We start from the raw sequence: 15080 nt of genomic DNA, 5'->3' as shown, positions 1-15080 counted from the left end.
CCTGGGCTCTTCCCAGAGCCCCTGGGGCGTTTCGGTGGGTTTGTTTTTGCCCTTGGGCTTGTTGCATCTCAGGCGCTCCATCTCCAGGCACATCTCCGGTGAGAGCATTCGGGAGCTGGCAGGAGGGATGCGGCCAGGCAGTCAGAGACTACTCCCTCAAAACTCTCCTTTTATCAAGGAATAAAATATTTGTATCTAATTGGCCAAAACTAACTTATAACCCAAAAACCGGTAAAACAAAGATATTACTGGACTTGATTTAGACCAGGTATGATTCTGCCTATTGTTTACCCGAATAAAATCAAATTTCTGGGGCCCCTGGGTGGCTCAGTAGGTTAAGCATCTGAGTCTCGATTTTGGTTCAGGTCATGATCTCAGGGTCGTGAGATCGAGCCCCGCGTCTGGCTCCTCGAGGAGTCTGCTCTCTCTCTCTCTCTCTCTTTCTCTCAAATAAAACAAATAAAAACTTTTTTTAAAAAATCAAATTTCTGTTAGGAAGGACGAGGGGGAGAAGAGTTATAGGATAGGCAATGAATACTTTATGGCACCTCCATGAAAATGTGCGAGATGTCACGTAATTCACATCGTGTTTCAATTATTTCTTGCTTCATAACCAAACACTCTAACAGTTCAGGGTCTAAAACAACGATGTACTATTACTTCTGATGGTTCTGAGGGTCGATGGGCAGTTCTTCCTTCGGGTCCCTCATATGCTTGCAATGAGATGGCGGGTGCGGATGGCGTCATCTGAAGGCGTCTTCTCTCTTCCATCTGACACCTCAGATGTTGGGAACAGCTGGGGCGAAGAGCATCTCTCTCCCAGTGACTCAGATGGGCTCCCTCGCAGTATGACAGTCTCAGGACAGCCAAGCTGTTTCACAGTGACTAGTTACCTCCTGAACAAATAGTCCAAGAGATCTTTTTGGGAGCTGCCTCTTAGGGCCTAGCTTCGGAAGTCACCTCATGTGACTTTGCATTTTTGTTGTCAAAGCAGCCACATCGGCTCATATTCAAAACAGCAGGGGAATAGATTCCTCCTCTCAGTGGGGAAAAGGCTTTCTCCCACAGGAGGGGAAGAAAAACATGTGGCCATCTTGCAAACAAGCCAGCACACATTATAGTACTGGTGTGGACTGAATGTTTGTGTCCCCCCCCAAATCACATGTTGAAATCCTAATCCCTCAGATGATGGTATCAGGAGTTGGGGCCTTTGGGAGGTTGGTTAGGTCATGAGGGGGTGAGGAGTGTGATTACTGTCCCTTATAAAAGAGACCCCAGAGAACTCTCACCCGTTCCCCTTGTGAGGACACATCGAGAAGCCTGCTGTCTGTGAATCAGGAAGGGGATTTTCACAGGACACCAAATGGACCAGCACCTTGATCTCAGACTTCCAGCCTCCAGATCTGTGAGAATAAATTGTTTAGGTCATCCAGTCCAGGGAATTTTTGTTATAGGAGCCTGACGGAACCAAGACAGGAGAGTGGCACAGTATGGCTACTGGAAAGTGATGCTGAGATTTTAACATGAACGCCAACATGGGCTAGCATAAACATGGTGCATAATTCATATTCACCAGCGTTGTAATTATCCAACTCTTGATGAATCTTTCCAATTTAGGGGGATTTGCACTGATTGAGATTTTAGAGAATATTTACTCATTCGTGCCACACTGTTTTGAATTTGTAGGATTCAAAATATTACTAAATGTACCCTCAGCACATTTCATGTACAACTCAACGATGTCATCTTTTTTGAGTTTTCTTGTCTCCTTTCCCTCCTGTTTTTGTTTGCTTGATTGATTTGCCCATCACTGGGTATAAGGAAGGGGTCAGAGAGCGCCTGAGGGATGGGCTGGGTGAGAAGACACTCTGGGGATCAGAGCAGCTAAACGGGTTTCTGTTACTTGTGGAGCATGCCAGGCAAAACCTCTCCTCCTCCACCTCCTTCGCCAAATCTTCAGTAAATTCGACCTTGTTCACTGATCCTTTCTTACAGTGAGTTTTGATTTTGGCAGGGAAGGGTATTGGCAAAAGAGTTGCAGTATGGCTTTCTGGCGCCACGTGGGGCAGGGCTGGGGGAGGATGGGGAGCCCAGGAGCTTAGAGGCCAAGGGAATCATGAGAAAGTAAGTCTCTAGGAATTTACAAAACATTACAGAAGCTTCCTCAGGGCATGGACTTGGGGAATTGAGGTAATTCTACCTAAATTTCAGGTGTTGGGGAGGGGTCCAGTGGAAGCTGTGTTAGACTCCACTTACTCCTGTGTCAGCCAATCAGGCAGCTGCAATGTCCCAGAAGTCCCCAAGTAAAATAGCATTCTACACTTGGGAGAAGCTCCTTAGGCTCCTACTATTATTAGTACGTTTGGGTGACTGAGTAACTAATTTAGGCAACGGCCTCCTGTCCAGAAAATCTCTCCGAACTCACCATGTTGACCACTCGTTGCCCCGGGGAAATCAAACAGATTTGGAGAATATTTGTATTAATGTCTTTTCATTTTCTATATTCTGATCTTTTGACCTTGGGGGCCTTGCTGACCCTGGAGGGACTGCCCCCCGCCCAGGACTAGCCTGGTAAACAGTTTGCCCTGTTTTTCAAATGCAAACCAACCACTCCAGAACCCACACTCCCACCCACCCCCTCCTTGATCTCACCTCAGCCCTGTCCACCCTCAGGGCCAGGTACCAGGCAACTAACTAGCCACAACCCCTTTGCCTCAGAGCCGCTGACATTATTCAAACTAGCCAATCCCAGTCCTGCCTTGCCTGTCCCTGCCCAGCGAAACCACGATAAAGGCTCTGGCCTGGGGTTCCTCCCTTTCTCCTGCCCTTTGACCTACCACAGTGCTTTTCTTTGTCCCCCATCTCTGTCTCCCATGGAGTGGCATGACCCCTCCCCTTGGGAACTGTGAGGAGTAAACTTTTTTCAGCAGCAATCATCTCCCAATCTGTGAGCCTTACTGAATCTTACTTTCCTATTAATACACTATATTTTAAAACACCACCACGCTTGGATGTGCCAAATTCCCAAGATACCCAGGATCACAAGAAATAAAAGCACTTTTCCCAGGAGAATCCACATCATTGGGCAGGAAGTACCTGCAACTGCCTTGAAACCTGAAAAAAAAGGAGACAGAAAGAGGGCAGAGCGCTCACGTGAAGGGTGTGTGCGTGTGTGCTCGCGCAAGTGTGTGTGCGTGTGTGTGTGCGTGTCCCTTTCTCAGCACTCTCCATGCCTTCTCAGAGCATTTCTCAAGGGTCCCAGAGATGCTAGAAGGGACGGTCATGGGCACAAGGCTTCCAGGAAGGGATGGCGGGAGATCACATGGGGTTTAAGACTGCGCAGGTGTAGGCCTGGTCCAGGTTGCAGAGACTGAGGAGTCACGGAGGACAGACCCTTCCTGGGACACAGACCACCTCCACCCCCCAGTCCTATTGGCATCCACCTGTGTGTCTGCTCTCTCCTCTTCCCTTCCAGGAGCCTCAAGTATAGCACTAAGCCCTGTTCTCAAAGACAGTGGCTTCCAATGTAACTGGACGCTCTGTTAGCTGTCCTGTTGGAAGCAATAGTGTCTAGAAAATGAGAAGAACAAACAGGGGCCTCCCTATGTCATTCCACAAGAAAAGGAAATAGAAATGAAGGGAAAAGAAAACAGAAAAGATTCCAGATAGTTCTGCAGAGTCTTCTAATCCCGGCCCCTGAGACACAAAATGGAAATAGAAATAGGTCATCTGAGGTCACTCAACCATCTGCCAGGATCCATCCATAAGTGCGTTTTGGTCACTGAGATGAATCCCTTCTCTGCTCTGGAGTTTCTCTGAGGGCCTTGGGCTTCACTTCTGCAGTTTCTCTTTGGATGGAGCTCATCTCAGAAGCCAGCCAGAGGTTTAGAAGAGGAGGAAGGAGGAAGTGAAAGAATTGGGGAGGAGGGAAGTAAAATTCATGTCTGGCCTGGAACTTCAGAATATGACCTTATATAGAAATAAGGTCATGGCAGATGTCATTAATTAACATGAAGTCATAGTGAAGTAGGATGGGTCCTTAAGCCAATCTGACTGAAGTCCCTATAGGAAGTGGAGAAGAGACACAGCAGAAACACACAGGGAGAACCTCACGGATGACCTTGGAGCAGAGTTTGGAGTGATGTGTCTACAAGCCAAGGAATGATAAGGATTCCTGGCAAACACCAAAAGCTAGGAGAAATATGGAAGGACTCTTCTTACGGGTTTCAGAGGAAGCATGGTCCTGACAAAACCTTGGCTTCAGACTTCTAGCTTCTGTGAGAAAATAAATTTCTGCTGCTGTCATCCACCCAGTTTTTGGTACTTTCTCATGGAAGCCCCAAGAAATTAAAACAGGGAGGGAATGAAAATTCCTCTCAGGAAGTGCTCTGGCCCCACCGGCCATGTCAGCGGCACAGAGGGGCCACTTTTAATAAGAGTCATCCAGTCCCCAAGGCCTTGAGGAGACCTTCCCAAACTTGTCATCGGTGATTTTCTTTATGTCCCCACATACTGAAGCCCCACAGATTAAAATCTGAGAATGTTCTAGAGGCCTTTAAAGTGATGTGGGCCTTTTAACACAATTGGAATGCTGTGCTGGATGGAGCAGAATTGGGGGAGGGGAGTGTCTGTAGTCTTTCAGTATCACTCAGGCTGATGTTTTCTGCTATTTTTCTTTTGGTCTGACGAGAGCAAGAGATAGACACCCAAGAAATTAGTTGATGGTATGAAGCTGCTCTCCTGCAGGAGCCTTTGGGGAAGAGATACCAGCTCTTCCAGACTCCCGTTCACTGCAGGAGGGATTCAGTTTGTGAAATTATTTCTTGTAAGCACAGAAGATAAACTTCTACAAGACTGTCTCTTGCTGCCACACACATGGGAACCCTGAGAAATGGCAGGCAGAGGGCGCCTGGGTGGCTCAGTCAGTTAAGTGTCTGTCTTTAGCTCAGGTCATGATCCTGGGGCCTGGGATTGAGTCCCATGTCGGGCTCCTTGCTCAACGGGGAGTCTGCTTCTCCCTCTCCCTCTGCCCTTTCCCCTGCTTGTGCTCTCTCTCTCTCATATATATAAAATCTTTTTAAAAAATAGAATTAGCTGTTTATTAAAAGAAAAAAAATGCCAGGCAGAAACTAGTATTCCCAGTTAGACTGTGGCTGGAGCTGGAAATGGCCAATAATTATAATTTCCTTCCTACTGAGATCTCTCAGGGGGCATATCACTGCTCCCCATCTCAGGGGCTGGGCTTCCACCAAGGGCCAGGAAATACAGCTAAAAAGGTGGTAGAGAAGACAAGGCCCTATCAAACACCTGGGCATCAAGGCAGACATCTGCCACTTCCTCAAGCTGACCACTTAACCACCATAGTTTTGTTTTTTCTTCTGATGGTTGCTGACATTTGCCTTGGTAACTTTCAATTCTAGCTCTTCCTTTGACCATGTCTCTAATGTGATAACTGAATAATGACCTCCTAAGCCCTGGATCCTGTATATATGTTAAGTTACTTGACAAAAGGAACTTTGCAGATGGAATGAACACTGACTGCTAATCAGTTGACTTAAAGTAAGGAGGTTATCCTGGATTGTTGGATGGGTACAGTGGAATCCTAAGTGTTCATAAAAGTAGAACACAGTTGGTGGTTAGAGATCAGAGGAGGGAGGCAGAGGAAGTGTATGAAGTGTGGGAGAGATTTGACCTGCCATTGCTGATTTTGAGGACGGACGAAAGAGGTCACGAGCCAGGACATGCAGAAAGACTCTAGAATCTGGGAGTAGTCCTCAATTGACAGTCAACAAGAAAGTGGGCTGCAAGTCCTACAACTGCATGAAACTGAACTCCACAACAACCTGAATGAGCAAGAATATGGACTCCCCCCCGCCCAGAGCCTCCAAGAAGGAACACAGGCTGACATCTTGACTCGGGCCTTATGAAAAGGTAAGCAGAGACCCAGTCGAGGCTGCCAGACTTCTGGCCTAAGAGGACTGAGATTATGAATTTGTGTTGTTTTAAGGCACTCAGTTGGTGGCAATTTGTTGCAGCAGCAGTAAGAAACTAATACACCTAACAAATCTGGTTCCCTCCGGAAGTAACTCCAAGTTTCTCCTGTGGATGATGAAGTAGATAGCCTCAACTTTTCTCTCTCCACTCACCGGCCTTTACATTGCAGAGGTGATCCTCTTTACAGCGAATTAGCCCAGCAACAAAGCCTTGTTGCAGGAAAAGGATTTTAACCCCAGGGTCTTTCATGTTGTTCCAACAAAACTCAAACCTGTTCACTTAAAGTAAACTGTATGGGGATAAAAAAAGCAAAAGCTACCTAATGTTTACTTGCCTAATGAGCACACTTCCGAATCATATCTTCTTCTAAAATTTATACTCGCCAGGTTTACCTTTTATATTTGACTGGAGTCTCTTAGCCCCTTTTGAGATTTTTGTTTGCACTCTAGGGATTTCTTTTTCACTTTGTTTACTCCTGAATATTGCAATTTTAAAATAAAGCAATGCATATAAAAATGATTTTCCAACATATAAAAGAGTTACAGCAGTGAAATGAATATATAGTTGACCCTTGAACAACACAAGGGTTAGGGGTACGGACACCCCCCCCCATGTAGTCAAAACCTGCACATAACTTTTGGCTCCCCCAAAACTTGATTACTAATAGCCTACTGTTGACCAGAAGTCTTACCTATAACACAGTCAATTAACACATATTTTGTATGTTGTATGTGTTATGTATGATATTCTTACAATAAATAAGCTAGAGGAAAGAAAATGTCATTAAGGAAATCATAAGAAAGAGAAAATACATTTATAGTACTGTACTGTTTTAACAAAAAAATCGTGTATATATGTGAACCAGCATAGTTCAAACGCATGTTGTGTGGGGTCAACTGTACGACCTGTATTCACCTATTAAATAGCTCAAAAGTTTACCCGTATGTCATAGGTATGTGTAAATAGGTAAATACTAATTTAATGCCAAACTGTTATTTTCCATAATCAATCGTTATAACATGGCTTTTATTTTATTTTGTTATTTTATTTTTATTGTGTTCAGTTAGCCAGCATATAGTTCATCATAAGTTTTTGTTGTAGTGTTCAATGATTCATTAGTTGCATATAACACCCAGTGCTCATCCCAACACGTGCCCTCCTTAATACCCATCACCTGGCCCCCACCCTTCTGTAACCTTCAGTTTTTTTCCTGGAGTCCAGAGTCTCTCATGGTTTGTCTCCCTCTCTGATTTCTTCTCATTCAGTTTTCCCTCCCTTCCCCTGTGGTCCTCCCTGCTATTCCTTATGTTCCACATATGAGTGAAACCATATGATAATTGTCTTTCTCTGCTTGACTTACTTCACTTAGCATAATCCCCTCCACTTCTATCTATGTCGATGCAAATGGTGGGTATTCATCCTTTCTGATGGCTGAGTAATATTCCATTGTATATATGAACCACATCTTCTTTATCCATTCATCTGTTGAAGGGCATCTCAGTTCCTTCCACGGTTTGGCTATTGTGGACATTGCTACTATGAACATTGGGGTACAGTGCCCCTTCTTTTTACTACATCTGTATCTTTGGGGTAAATACCTAGTAGTGCAATTGCTAGGTCATAGGGTAGCTCTATTTTTAACTTCTTAAGGGAACTTCATACCATTTTCCAGAGTGGCTGTACCAGCTTGCATTCCCACCAACAGTATAAGAGGGTTCCCCTTTCTCCACAACCTCGCCAACATTTGTTGTTTCCTGTCTTGTTAATTTTGGCCATTCTAGCTGGTGTAAGTAGTATATCCTTGTGGTTTTGATTTGTATTTCCCTGGTGGCTGGTGATGTTGAGCATTTTTTCCCCATGTCTGTTAGCCATTTGTATAACATGGCTTTTAAAAATTTATTTAAAGATTGACGGGAGGAGAGATGGGGGGTAATCTGTAGTAGAGAGACTGAAGGAAAGCTGATAAGCCAAGGTTTGAGGAAATCAAAAAAGCAGTGGAAGTTCAACATTGTTGTGGAAACTTTGACACACTATTAGTAGATGGAGTAATTACATCTCAATGAGTAATTAATTCCAATTATAGATGAATAATTATAATCCCCAAATCAATGGAGATAGTATTCAAAGTAATTTAAAAATCCAAAGCCATATGTCTTTATACTATTAGAATCCCTTTTTGCTGCAACAAGGAGCCCCAATTCAAATGCTTAAATGGGAAGGAAATTTATTCTCTTACCTGACTGAAAGTCCAGAGGAGAGTAAAGCAGCTCAGTGCAATCGTCAAGGACCCAGATTCTCTCTTTCTCCACTCCATCCTTCTCAGCAGGCAGCCTGGCTCCTATGGTCCCAGGATGATTGCCAAAGGTCTAGGCATCTCATCCAGACACACACCAGACAAAAGAAGGACAGTCTTGCCTGGAATTTCTTACATACAAACAGTAACAGCCAACTGAGCCCTAACTATGTGCCAGGCGCATTATGAATATATCTTCATTCAATGCCATCAACAACCCTACTACACCACTCACATAGCTGATTCTGCCTTTAATGTCCGGAGAGCTCAGAAATACTAGGATTCCTCCTTAGAGCGTGTTCAGTGAATAATGCTGGTGTGATGGGTTAGCTATTGAAAGAGACAGAGTGCTATGTTCTAAAATAAGATACCAGGAACTAACTGTCTGCCCAAACAAGGCATCTTGTAATAAGCACTATGTAAGCACCCACCATGCTGCTGTGGCCAATGATCACCTGGATCTTCTGGCCTTGACACCCACTGTCTAGTTTCTATATGGCTACTTATTCATGTAACTATGTAGCTCATATTTAGCCTTATGCTCTCTTGGACTTGACATCAGAATTTTCCATGTAAGGCTGGATTTATTTGACATCCTTAGTAGAAAATAAAAACAAATGCCAGGTAGCTTATGACAAAAGGAGAATGTACTAAAATGATGAAAAGCTCAAGAGAGGGGAAGGCAAACCAAGAAACAGACTCTTAACTCTGGAGAACATACTGATGGTCACTAGAAGGGAAGGTAGGTGGGGGGATGGGTGAAACAGGTGATGGGGATTAAGGAGCACACTTGTGATAAGCACCAGGTGTTTGTGGAAGTGTTGAATCACTATATTGCATACCTGAAACTAATATTACACTGTACGTTAACTAAATGGAAACTAAATAAAACATTTTTTAAAAATGACAAAACCCCAAAAGCAAGAGTGTATGTAGCCAGACCTAAGAAATCACTGGATCGAGGAAATAAAAATCCCGGGGAACCTAAGTAGGCCTGTGTCTCTCTGTTTTCTTCCAGTTTTATTGAGATATAATTGACATGCAGCGCTGTGTAAGTGTAAGGGTACAGCACAATGACTTAACTTACATATATAGTAAAGTGATTGTTGTCATAAGTCTAGTTTATATCCATCATCTCATAGATATTAAAAAAAAGAAAAAGAAAAAATATTTTTTCCTTGTGATGAGAACTTTTCAGATCCACTCTCTTAATAACTTCCCGACATACCGTACATCAGTGTTAGCCACGGTCACCATGCTATGCATTATATCCCCAGTGCTCACTTATCTTGTAATTGGAACTTTATACCTGTTGACCACCTTCATCTGATTCCCCCACCCCTTACTTTTGGTAAACAGAAGTCTGATCTCTTTTTCTGTGAGGTTTTTTTTTTTCTTAGATTCCATATATAGGTGAGATCATACAGTATTTTTCTTTCTCTGCCTGACTCATTTCACTCAGCATAATGCCCTCAAGCTCCAGCCACGTTGTTGCAAATGTTAAGATTTCCTTCTTTTTAATGGCTGAATAATATTCCGTTGTGTATATATACCACAAGTTCTATATCCATTCATCTGTCGATGGACACTTACATTCTTTTCATGTCTTCGCTACTACAGATAAGGCTGCAACGAACTTGGGGGTGCACATATTTCTTCAACATACTGATCTCCTTCAGATATATACCTAGAAGTAGAATTGCCGAATCATATGGTAGTTCTATTTTTGGATTTCTGTGGAACCTCCATACTTCTTTCCATAGTGGTTGTACCCATTTATATTCCCACCAATAGTGCACAAGGATTCCCTTTTCTCCACATGCTCACCAGCATTTGTTATCTCTTGTCTTTTGGTGATGGCCCTTTTAATGGGTGTGAGGTGATACCTTGTTGTGGTTCTGATTGACATTTCCCATGGTTAGTGATGTTGAGCACCTTTTCATGTACCTGTTGGCCATTTGTACATTTTCTTTGGAAGAATGTCTATTCAGGTCCCTTTCCCATTTTGAAATTGGACTAGTTGGTTTTTTGCTATTGAGTTGTATGAATTCTTTATATATTCAGATACTAGTCCCTTATTAGATACATGATTTGCAAATATTTTTTCCATTCAGTAAGTTGCTTTAGTAGGACTGTCTCTTGACTCTGCTTCTCTCCATGAGTCTACTTCATTCTTTATTTTGTGGACCAGTTCTCTCTCTTCTCCTGTCTGCTAGGTCCATTCCTAGAGAACTCATTTGCATTCTTATTCCTCTCTCTTCCTTCTTTTCTTCATTTCCTCCAAATTCCTTGGTTCAGATCTCTGGCTAGTTCATCTTGGGTCAGCAGCCTACCCTTGGTCCAATCAACTATGGCTAAAGGGATAGAATCACGTTCTACAAACATGACTCTAGGCTTTGATTGCTGTGGATGAAAGAAAGGGGAATCCACGTAAGAAATTAAAGATGTTGCTGTGTACTGTGCAGCTATTCGCAAAGGTGACATGGATCAAAATAACATGAGAATGGAAGACTTTGTCATAAAAAAATTTTCAACACTTACAAAAACAGAGCCACTAATATAATGAACCTCACCATCACCCAGCTATGGATATTTTCTCACATAAGCACAATGCTATTACTACACCTAACAGAATCAACAATATTTCCTTGGTGTCATCTACTATCCCATCGATATTTAAATTTCCCCAATGGCAGGAAACTTCTTTGTATTTGTTTTTTTCAAACCAGGATCTAAACAAGATCCTCATGTTACATTGGTTTTATGTGTCATAAATCTCTTTTCACATAGAGCAGCCTCCCCCCCACACTCTCTAACTCAGTTTTTATGATGTTGACCTATGAAGAAACCATGTTAGTTGTTCCTACCAAATGTCCCACATACTGGATTTTGTCTGTCTGCTTCCTCATTATGGTCTCATAAATAGAATTTAGTTAAAAAGTCTTGATTTATTTCAAGTTCAACATGTTCTGAAAGTACACTTCATAGTGGGGCTGTGTGTTTCCTGCTGCTTCAAGTTCATGGTCATTCAATGTCTAGTTGTCCCACTCTTAGTTATGCTGACTGATCAGTAGGTTCAGGTGGTGACAGATTGATTTCTTCCTTGTAAAGGTCATTATCAAACATTTGCCTAAAATTTTCACCCATTGACTACTTTTGCCTGAATTATTCATTTCATTAGGTACAACAAAATGGAAGTGAGATGATTCTATTGGGGGTCGAGTGCCTATGAAACTTTCCTCGGTATTGCCAGATTCTCCTCCATTGGAGGTGTAACCATTTTGTATTCCAACCAACAATGTACAAGATAATATTATTATATTTCACTCCAGCATGACCAACCCATTATGTTTTCAAAGTTCTGATCTTCATTGATATGATAGGTGAGAGATGTTATCTCAGTGTGAATTTAATTGGCATTTCTCTTATGATAAGTGAGGATGAGGGGACTGGATTTTGAAAAAGAAAAAAAAGGCAAGAAGACCCCAGTGATGATAAAGATTTTGAGCATGCACCAACTTATTTCCTCCCTTTGGTCAAAAAATATCCTCACACCAAGCTTGGTACCCAGTTTCCCCTTTTACCAGTAAAAATTCTTTCCTCCCCTGTCATAATTCCTAGGAAATTCAATAGCACATGGCGGTAGGCCACACAAGATAAATTAGGATTTGAAAGCATATCTCTCCGATAACAAGTTTCTTGATGAATGTCAGACCATTACACCAACAGCAGAGCAGTGGGATTTCCAAAGAAGAACAAAAATCTGCTACAAGGAAGTTCAATGTAAGACAGATTTCCATGAGTAGGTGGACAGCTGAAGAAAGCAGCAAGACTGAATAATCTTCTGGTTAAGAAGGCATTAGGAGAAGTAAGGATGAATCTTGAGCACATAGTTCTTATTTTTATAAATACATACTTGAGATATGTAGCAAGTCCTATAGAGATTTGAATAATGCAGCTGCGTACAGAGAGCAATTCACATGGAGTTTACGCCAATTGCCATTGTACAGTAGTGATTGTGGGAGTTAAGTACCTGTGATCCAATTTAAAATATTGGATTGCAGATGTGCTCACATGGTTTATTCTGTCTTAAATTAATTAATTAACAATATGTAGGTGGTTTGATTGCTCAAAAAGGCCTTGGAGCACATGAAAAAGTGCTCAACATCATTCAGCAACAGGGAATAACAAATCAAAACCACAGTGAGATCAACCACCTCACACCAGTCCAAATGGCTAAAATTAACAAGTCGGGAAATGACAGATGTTGGTGAGGGTGTGGAGAAAAGGGAACTCTTACACTGTTGGTGAGAATGCAAGCTGGCGCCGCCACTCTGGGAAACAGCATGGAGGTTCCTCAAAAAGTTGAAAATAGAGCTACCCTACAACCCAGCAATTGCACAACTGGGTATTTACCCCAAAGATACAAATGTAGTGATCCGAAGGGGCACCTGAACCCCAATGTTTATAGCAGCAATGTCCACAATAGCCAAACTATGGAAAGAACCCAGATGTCCATCGACAGATGACTGGATAAAGAAGATGTCACACACACACACACACACACACACACACACACACACACACACACACTGGAATATTATGCAGCCATCAAAAAAGAAATCTTGCCATTTGCAATGACGTGGATGGAACTAGAGGGTATTATGCTAAGTAAAATAAGTCGATTAGGGAAAGACAATTATCATATGATCTCACTGACATGCGGAATTTAAGAAATAAGGCAGAGGATCATAGGGGAAAAGAGGAAAAAGTGAAACAAGACAAAACCAGAGAGGGAGACAAACCATAAGAGACTCTTAATCTTAGGAAACAAACTGAGGGTTGCTGGAGTGGAGGGGGGCTGTGGGGGGATGGGGTGGCTGGGTGATGGACATTGGGGAGGGTATGTATTGTGGTGAGCGCTGGGTGTTGTGTACAACAGATGAATCACAGACCTATAACCCTGAAACAAATAATTTTTTTTAAAAAAAGCCTTGGAGGGGCGTCTGGGTGGCTCAGCTGTTAAGCATCTGCCCTCAGCTCAGGGCGTGATCCCAGGGTCCTGGGATCGAGCCCTACATCAGGCTCCTCTGCTGGGAGCCTGCTTCTCCTTCTCCCACTCCCCCTGCTTGTGTTCCCTCTCTTGCTGGCTGTCTCTCTCTCTGTCAAATAAATAAATAAAATCTTAAAAAAAAAAAAGGCCTTGGAGGAAACAGGGAGATGTTGTTCAAAGCGTGGAAATTTACAGTTATAAGATGAATAAGTTCTGGGAAATCTAATGTACAGCCTGGTGATTACAGTTACTAATACTGTACTACATACTTGAAAGTTGCTAAGAGAGTGGATCTTAAATGTTCTCATCACAAAAAAGAAATGGTAATTAGGTGACAAGATGGAGATGTTAGCTAATGGTATGGTGGTGGTCACTTTGCAATGTATAAATATATCCAATCAATGCCTTGTACACCCTAAACTTACATAATGGTATCTGTCAATGATATCTCAATAAAGCTGAGAGGGAAGAGACCTTAGAAATTACCCTTAGGGACAGGGCGCCTGGGGGGCACTGTTGGTTAAGCATCTGACTCTTGGTTCAGCTCAGGTTGTGATCTCAGGGTGGTGAGATGGAGCCCCATGTCGGCTCCTCACTCAGCACAGAGTCTGCTTGAGATTCTCTCTCCCTCTCCCTCTGCCCCTCTCACTCATGCTCTCTCTCTCTCTAAAATAAATAAATAAATCTTAAAAAGAAAAGAAATTACCGTTAGGGCTAACTCTGACCCTCAGATGCCAGAAGCCCTCTTTCCCAAGAATATCAGCTGGTAGATATCTATCTTGGTAGAAAAGGGTCAGGAAGAAAGGAAGGGAGGGAGGGAGGGAGGGAGGGAGGGAGGAGAAAAAGAAAGGGGGAGAAAAGGATTTTTTTCATCAACACCAATTTGCCTAAGGAGGGCTCAGTGTCTCTGGCTGGGTAGACTCTCCTTGGTCTTTCTTCATGGGGACACATCACTGCTGTCCTCCAAAATGGGAACTTCAAAGGACCCGAGGATATTCAAACCAAGGCTACTGTACTCTTTTCTTCCCCCTAGAGATGCAAGCCTGAACTAATTTTGCACACTCAGATATCCCTCCCACCTGCACCGGCTCCTTCCCTAAAAAGCGTGATGCCAGAAGACGTTAACAGCAGCCTTCGTTCGTCGATGGCTAAGAGCCGCAACCAGGGACGGGCTGTCCTCCCCCATTGTGTTCAGCTGCTTTCTATTCCCATGGATGCCTTCCATTTTTCATGCCATTTGACCCATGGAAGCCCTACATTTCAATTGTTCCATTACTTCGGGACATACCTGGATTCATTCAGCATCTGAACACTTTTCGATCACCTGGTATGAGCTTAGCATAGCATAATCAGAGGCAGTTTCCGCAGGCCACAGGCATCCATCACAGCAGAAGGCAATAGTGTGCTCTCTGAAAGGAACACCAGCAGCCAGAGACGCTGAAAAACGGAGGATTTAGGGTGCTATACAGGGCTGCAAGCCAGGTCCGGGGAGCTCGGCGTCAGCCCTGCAGCCCCAGCCACGAACATCGCTGAGGATACTGTGCGCTCAAACTGCTCTCACGTACTTCTGTGAATCACACTAGGGTCATTCACAGCTGACACGTGTGGTCACTTCACCACCCCACCCTTCTCATTTCCTGAATCTTGCAAAACTGCCTGCGTCCCGCAGACCCGCCTCGCCTCACCCCCACCAGCCAGCGGACCGCGAGCTTCCACAAGCTGCCTTAGGCCCCTTCGTCC

General features: G+C 43.4%; 1 long non-coding RNA gene across 3 annotated transcripts; it reads right to left on the bottom strand.

The window, feature by feature from the left end:
• Positions 1-519: 519 nt before the first annotated feature.
• On the bottom strand, positions 520-14729 carry LOC121103974. 3 transcript variants are annotated; one of them, XR_005836290.1, is made up of 3 exons: positions 14629-14729; positions 8231-8368; positions 520-1403 (listed from the first exon to the last, which is right to left on the bottom strand). It is a non-coding gene; the product is annotated as an uncharacterized LOC121103974 (long non-coding RNA). The 3 variants fall into 3 exon arrangements; XR_005836289.1 differs by lacking the exon at positions 14629-14729 and having other exon boundaries at positions 520-871; positions 1290-1403; positions 8231-9091; XR_005836288.1 differs by lacking the exon at positions 14629-14729 and having other exon boundaries at positions 8231-9091.
• Between the last annotated feature and the right edge of the window lie 351 nt (positions 14730-15080).

The sequence above is a fragment of the Ursus maritimus genome, unplaced genomic scaffold (assembly GCF_017311325.1).
Source record: "Ursus maritimus isolate PB19 unplaced genomic scaffold, ASM1731132v1 scaffold_2, whole genome shotgun sequence".
Lineage (NCBI taxonomy): Eukaryota > Metazoa > Chordata > Mammalia > Carnivora > Ursidae > Ursus > Ursus maritimus.
Note: the sequence above shows the minus strand (reverse complement) of the source record. Positions and strands in the feature narration are given on the sequence as shown.